Genomic DNA, 6491 nt, shown 5'->3' on the forward strand with positions numbered 1-6491 from the left:
CAGGGTATTGAATTGGAAGTGGGTGGGTGGGAGGGAGAGCATCCTCATAGAAGCAAGGGAAGGGGGATGGAAGAGGGAGGAACCAAGAAAGGGGATAACATTTGAAATGTAGATACATAAACTATCCAATATTTTTTTTAAGTCCAAAAAGAGTTAGTCCTAGAAAAGGAGTGAAAAATGTTTCTTTCTTCTACTGAGTACAGTAGAAGAACCTTCTCCATTATCTACACATCAAATATATGAACAATCTAACTTTAAAGATACCAAAACCAGAGAAGAGGAGATGGGTGGTACCACTCTAGATGAGAGCTTGCTCACTGTCTCTTTTGTGCCTTCTAGAGCCCTGACCTAGAGCATCAAAATGCACCTCTGGTTACCTGAAAAGACCACTTGCTGATGCTGTTTGTGAAGCCCCATAAAAAGACTGCTCTTCCTGTCCAAAGACAAAGAGTGGTGCATTCTGTCAAGACAAGAACCTTTGCAGAGGAAGTCCTCTGCTCCAGTTAAATACCACTAGAGAAAACCCCGTGGTCTCTCTCCCACCCGTGTTAGCAAAAAGCAGATGGACAACACAGACTCCCACCTTCTCAGAGCCCAAGCAAGTCACTGTACCGCCACAGATTCAGGACAGGCAGATGGGAGACCCATGTACAGCTTCAGAAGCAAGCCTAACTCTCATTCTGTGGAGGGTGCAGTTAAGGGACAGAAGAGGACCTCTGAGAACCTAGCCTTTCCCCTGAAGTCACAGAAATGCTCAACAGAGATATTAGAATTTCCAAACAGCTGTCATAACAACTAACAAGCAGGATGAAACAAATAAAAAACTAAGTGTCAAAAAAAAAGAAAAAAACTAAAATAGAGAAAGAAGCAATGCCAAACAGCAATCTAAAGTGAGAAGATAACATCTCAGTGGGTGCACTTGGAAGAAGAAGAAGAAGGAGAAGGAGAAGGAGAAGGAGAAGGAGAAGGAGAAGGAGAAGAAGGAGGAGGAGGAGGAGGAGGAGGAGGAGGAGGAGGAGGAGGAGAAGGAGAAGAAGAAGAAGGAGGAGGAGGAGGAGGAGGAGGAGGAGGAGGAGGAGGAGAAGAAGAAGAAGAAGAAGAAGAAGAAGAAGAAGAAGAAGAAGAAGAAGAAGAAGAAGAAGAAGAAGAAGAAGAAGAAGAAGAAGAAGAAGAAGAAGAAGAAGAGGGGAGGAGGAGGAGGACAGAGAAAAGGATGATGGATGTTGTGCACTGCAATATTTAAAAAAAAGAGGAAAAATACATGTGTTGGGAAAATATGGATCTGGGGAAACCTGTCAGATTATGTAAAGGACGGTCTAAAGTTTATACCATAAAAGTCCTTAATGGAGAAGAAAAAGTGTATTCAAAGGTACTGAAAAATTCCCCCAGTTTAGGCAAAATCATATCTGTGCCATAAACAAAATTAATACACCAAGATTCACATGGCCAACCTGTGCAGTCAGAGCAGAGCAATGCTTAAATGTCTTCTTCTGCCTCACACTTTCGTCTGTAGGCTCGCACGGCTGAACACAAAGCCATGCTTGCAGGTCTTCCAATTGCACAGTCTCCAGGGAAATAAAGTGTTTCTCTCCTGAAGGCTTCATTTCAAGATTGAAATTACTTCTTCTCCAAAAAAAATTCTAAGTAAACTTTCTCTTATATTTCATTGGGCCTGATTTGGTTCTATGCCCAGAAAATACCTTGGAGTTCTCAGCTTTCACTGGGATTTGCTAAACTGAGCTTTATAGCAAAAAGGGCCTTGATGAGATATTTTTTAAAAACTAGATTATATACTGCCACTCTGGTGAAACAAATCCCTTTTGGTTTGCTTAGCTTGTTTTATCTGATTTGTTTGTTCGTTTGAGGAATCCAGTAGTTTGACAGTTAAATGTCAATCAAGTCCTGCCACCGAGGTAATCAAAGGGTAGACACCTTGGGAACAGAGCCGGTGTTGCCACCTCTGTGGCTCTCCCTAACTGAAGGCCATGTGTTCATAGCCTATTCCTAACAATCTGACTTTTCTATGCACACTACTGCTAAGTACATTTTCTCATGAATCAGCCAACATGATTCCTACCCTGGAGATTGGGTTCCAGCCTTGTCTGGCACATTGGAATTCCCTTCCCTGAATATCAGTTTATCAGTTTTCATTATACAACAAATATAATTGTTTGTGCTAAAGGTAATGTGTCAGAGGGTGATAATGTGTTTTCATATGTACAGTGCCCACTGAGGGAATATGGGGGCCTGAGTTCAATATATAGCGCATGCGCGTGCGCGCACACACACACACACACACACACACACTCACTCACTCACACTTGCATGTTCTCACACAGAGATAGATAAATAAGCATTTTTTAAATAATATGCTATCCATTATCTCCCCACACCATATTTCCAAAAGAAAAACAGACATAGAGAAGTATACAGGCTTACCTAACAATATATAAATGGTAAGAGGTAGATCCAAATTAGGCCACCTTTATGTTTATCTTTACCATGCCAAGGTTCTTGTCAACCAAAGCAAGTCTAGCCCAAGTTTTAAATATGTCATAAAAAATACTCCTAAAATGAATGTGTTGCTAAAATTATACTATCACTTTATGATGGTGGTTCATGAATTAACAGTCAAATGGTCCCATACATGGCCTTTTTATGCTATGCAATTCATTAAGGAGAAGTGAAGTTTATGTCTTCTCTCTGTAAACCCTTGAAGCCATGGAGATCACTGACAACTGCTCTGAGATAGATAGGACCTGTGACTTGGAGGAATTGGTACAGTTAGGAGGTCTCTAAGGATAAAAAGTATCTTTTTGAAGACATTAGGTGATGTCAGGACAGCAGGACGCTAACGGGGGCCATTTCTGAGACACTTCTTCTGTTGAGTCAGTCAGTTCCTTTGAGCATCTTTCTTTTTGTAGGCATAACATGTTCAGCAACAGATCCTTGGCACTTTCTGTAAGCGACAGTTAACCAGTGTAGCATTAAAACTGCCTCTAATTCACCCAGAGCCTTAAAGAACTATGTGCCTGCCTCTGCAAAATGTCTCTGCCTACACTGGCAAAACTCAAGAGAAATATTTATGGTTTGGTTTTGTTTGTTGTTATTTGGTTTATTGTTGTTTGTGTGTTTGTTTTTGCTTACTAAACAGACCTCTACTTTTGTGAACAAAAGGTACAGTAAAAAGCACTTAATTACTAAGTGCAATCCAAAGTTACTCTGTGGTTTTTCTGTAATGTACAGAGAAAAACAACACAGAGATCTGTATTCCAAAAACATAGCATACAGGCACTGAGCAAGAAGTCTAAATCTCTCTGCCCAGCCTGAAATTGGATTCAGATCTACCTCGAACAAGAGATTCTAATGACACCCAGGGAGATATTTAAAGGAGATTTGTTGTAAGCTGTGGAAATCTTTGCTAAAACGTTTAATATAGATACAGAATGACAAATGATCTATTTACATTTTCCTTAGCCACTCATAATGTGACTAGAGGAAAATACAGCTTCTACAATAGCCTAGGAGCTAAAATTGATAGGTGGAAAGGTTCATCACTTCAGTAAATATTACACATTATGGAAAAAGCCCACGGCTTCTGATTAACTTAAGAGTGTTCCAGGGAGTTAGACAACAGTTATTTATAGAACACTCTTACTGTGTGCTGACAACACCTCTGTCACTGCAGATAAAAAATAGGGAATATATCTATCCCAAAGAAATTTATATCCACATAAATGTGTGTACAGGGCAGCTAATGCACCTAGAAAATAATAAAATTCATCACTTCAGATATTAGCAAGAGTTATTCATCACATATGAAATTTTAGTTCAACAGAGTAGTGGGTGAAACTTCTCAGTGGGTGACATAAGGGCAAGAGCACTGATTAGGGCAACAAGGGCTGTTAGGATTGACAAATACATATCCGAGTCTATGTTTAAACCATGTTTGCCACTCCAAAAACTTTGAAAAAGCTTTGCCTTTCAGCCTTTGCTGTTTCAGAGAAAACTAAAACATATGCAAGATTTCTAGAGTCATTGCTCTCAGGTACAACCTTCAATAACTCCCAGCAAAAGAAACAAAGCTAAATACCTGTTTTCTTTAAGACAGTGTTGTAATAAACAAGGACCCAGGTTGTAGGGACTTTCTTTTGTCACAAACATCAGATACATTATGTTTATAACTTGCTAGTAGTTCAGATTCTCTGTAAAAGAAAACAAGAGAAGGAAATCCAGAGCTTTGACTGTTCATGTTTCAGGTAACAAGAGAAATATCAGAGTCAAAGAAAGTACCAAGGAGCTGCATGATATGGGGTTCAGAGATGCTGCCGATTCTCTCAGTTAATTACCCACAGAAACCAGACTTGACACAGGACTGAGCACTGATCTTACTGTTCCTTTTATTATTTACTATTGTTTACTGTATAAACAATACTATTGTATGTTGTGTACTATTTTACTTGATCTCCAAATTACTAAAATGAGAATGAAATACAGGAAGTAAAAGCAAGGAGATAAGAAATTTGTAGCCTGAAGAACTGAGTTGTGCGAGGTCCCCTAAGCTCCATTGTCTAAGTCTAGGCTTAATATTCAGTCCAGAGGAACCATGTAGGACACCAAAAGCATGCAGCTTCCCTATGGAAACCTTTGGGAGCTAACCATCTTGGAACCCTATCCAATCTCATCCTAATCAGATCTACCCATCATCCCATTGGGTCGGCCTAGGACATGGCCTGCAAAGGTGAGTTGCAATGTGGTTTCCTGAGCCCCATTGTCTAGCTCTGGGCTTGCTCTTTGGTACTGGGGGGCCCTTGAGGGACCCCAAGAGTGTCCTGCTTCCCTGTGAAAATCTTTGGAGATCCCAAGACAGAACCCTGCTCCACCAATCCCATCCCAGTTGGATCTTCCCAACATTCTAGTTGGGTTCAACTGGGACATAGCCTGCAGAGTAGGGCCTTCCTGAGGTATACACAACATAGTTGCGTACCCTGACCACCATTGTCTGGCCCACTCTACCTTTGGAGAAGTCCTGCAGCCATAAAGATCATCCAGCTAATACCAGAGAAAACCAGATACCTAAAGGACAGTGGGCAAAGTAGCATAACTAGAACCCAGCTATCCTGTTACAACAAGAAGAGAATTGTAAATCCAATCTGATAAAGATGGTAGAGGACTTTAAAGGAAACATTAATAAATCCTTAAGAAAATACAGGAAAATACATTCAACAGGTAGAGGCATTAAAAGAAGCAAATAAATATAAAAAATATGAGAAATTACAATCAAACAGGTAAAGGATATGAATAAAATTGTCTAAGACCTAAAGGGCGAAGAGAAGAAATAAGAAAACACAAACTGAGGCAATCCTGGAGATGAAAAACTTAGGAAAGAGAACAGGAATTAGAGATGTGTTACCAACAGAATACAAGAGACAAAATTGAGAATCTCAAGTGTAAAAGATACCATGAGATATATCCATCAATATATCCATCAAGGAAAATGCAAAATTAAATGGTTCATGATATAAAAGAACCACAAAATTTGGGACACTATGAAAAGACCAAACATAAGAATAAGAGAAATAGAAGAAGAAAATCCCCATCTCAAAGGCCCAGAAAATATATTCAACAAAATCATGGGAGAAAATTTCCCTAACCTAAAGAAATAGATGCCTAGAAAGATACAAAAAGCTTACAGGACACTAAATTGAACCAGAAGAGAAAATCCTTCTTCCACATAATAATCAAAACACCAAATGTACAGAACAATTGAAGAATTTTAAAAGGCAGCAAGGGGGAAAAGCCCAAGTAACATCTAAAGCAGACCTATCAGAATTATACCTAATGCCTCATCTGATATTCTGAAAGCTAGAAGGCCCTAGGCAAAGGTCTTGCTGACACTAACAGACCACAAATGTCAGCCCAGGCTACCATAACCAGCAAAACTTTCAACCACCATAGAGAAACCAAGATATTCCACGACAAAATGAAATTTAAACAATACATTTTCACTAGCCCAACCCTACTGAGGATACCAGAAGGAAATTCCAACCCAATGAGGTTAACTACACTCAAGAAAACACAAGAAAAAATAATTTCATACCATTAAAACCAAAAGAGGAGAAACACACACACACACACTTAACCAACACCAATAACAGAAAGTAACAATCATTTGTCATTAATATCTCTCAACATCAATGAACTAAATTCTCCAGTAAAAAGATACAAGCTAACAGAATAGATGCATAAACAAATTAATCGTTCTGCTATCTACAAGAAACACATATCAACAACAAATATAATCATTATCTCAGTATAAAGGGCTTGAAAAAGCCCCAAGAAATAAGCCAGAGTAACCATTATAAAATCTAACAACAAAAAATAACAATTTTTAAATCTAACAACAATTAAAATAGACAAGGAAGGACACTTCATAGTCATCAGAAGAAAAATCCACAACACGGACAACTCAATTCTGAACATCTATACCC

The 6491-nt window shown here is 39.0% G+C and overlaps 1 long non-coding RNA gene across 1 annotated transcript; it reads right to left on the minus strand.

The window, feature by feature from the left end:
- Positions 1-2480: 2480 nt before the first annotated feature.
- LOC134485862 (uncharacterized) lies at positions 2481-4639 on the minus strand. The gene is made up of 2 exons (XR_010064150.1): positions 4094-4639; positions 2481-2959 (listed from the first exon to the last, which is right to left on the minus strand). It is a non-coding gene; the product is annotated as an uncharacterized LOC134485862 (long non-coding RNA).
- Between the last annotated feature and the right edge of the window lie 1852 nt (positions 4640-6491).

The sequence above is a fragment of the Rattus norvegicus genome, chromosome 2, assembly GCF_036323735.1.
Source record: "Rattus norvegicus strain BN/NHsdMcwi chromosome 2, GRCr8, whole genome shotgun sequence".
Lineage (NCBI taxonomy): Eukaryota > Metazoa > Chordata > Mammalia > Rodentia > Muridae > Rattus > Rattus norvegicus.